The sequence below is a fragment of the Rhinopithecus bieti genome, unplaced genomic scaffold, assembly GCF_001698545.2.
Source record: "Rhinopithecus bieti isolate Rb0 unplaced genomic scaffold, ASM169854v2 scaffold_8, whole genome shotgun sequence".
NCBI classification, from domain to species: domain Eukaryota; kingdom Metazoa; phylum Chordata; class Mammalia; order Primates; family Cercopithecidae; genus Rhinopithecus; species Rhinopithecus bieti.
The window spans coordinates 1,184,671-1,185,467 of NW_016803211.1; positions in this window are offsets into that span (position 1 = coordinate 1,184,671).

Genomic DNA, 797 nt, shown 5'->3' on the forward strand with positions numbered 1-797 from the left:
TAAGAGTAAATTTATAGAAAAAAAATTTTACATTGAAAAAAGAAAGAACTCACATTAATTACCAAAGCATTTATAGAAAGAGATTAGAAAAAAAAGAAAAAGAGCCAAATTAAGGAGTAGAAAGAATAATAAATATAAAAGCATTTCTCAGTTAAATAAAAGTAGGAAAACAATACAGAAAATTTAATGAAACTAAAAAAGTGCTTCTTTGAGAAGACCAAAATAATGATAAACCTTTAGCTAGACTGATGAGAAAAAGAAAGAATAAAGGCACAATTTACCAAAAATAAAAGAAGTGTCATCACACAGGTTATATAGGTAATACAAAGATAAAAGGAGAATATTGTAAAAAATTTAATGTTAAATGTTTTGTTTTTCTAAGACCACCAGAGCGGGTACAAAAGAACCAGTGACTAGGCAAGGGTAGGAGCAAAACTGCAAGTTTATTTTGGTCACCTAGCTTCAAGGGAAGAAGGTGGGTAGGGAGAGGTCTGTTGGCCCCCCGACAAAAGGGGCCCCCAGAGTCACCCGTACAGCTCTCGGACGGAGTTCCCACAGTCCTGACATCCCGACAGGAGTGGAGGACTGAGGAAGGCCGCGCGTGGCGTGCCTCCGGAGCGGCTTTTCTAGGAGTGGGAGGGCAACAGGCGGGGCACGGGCGTGTCAGGGGGCGTTCCACAGGTGCGACCAGGTAAATCTTGGTCTCTTCAGATTGACATCACCTGGCGCATGCCTAGTTGGTCTGCACCTTCCCGGGTCGCCGGCTGGATTTTCGCGCGCGCGGGAAAAGTTGGGGG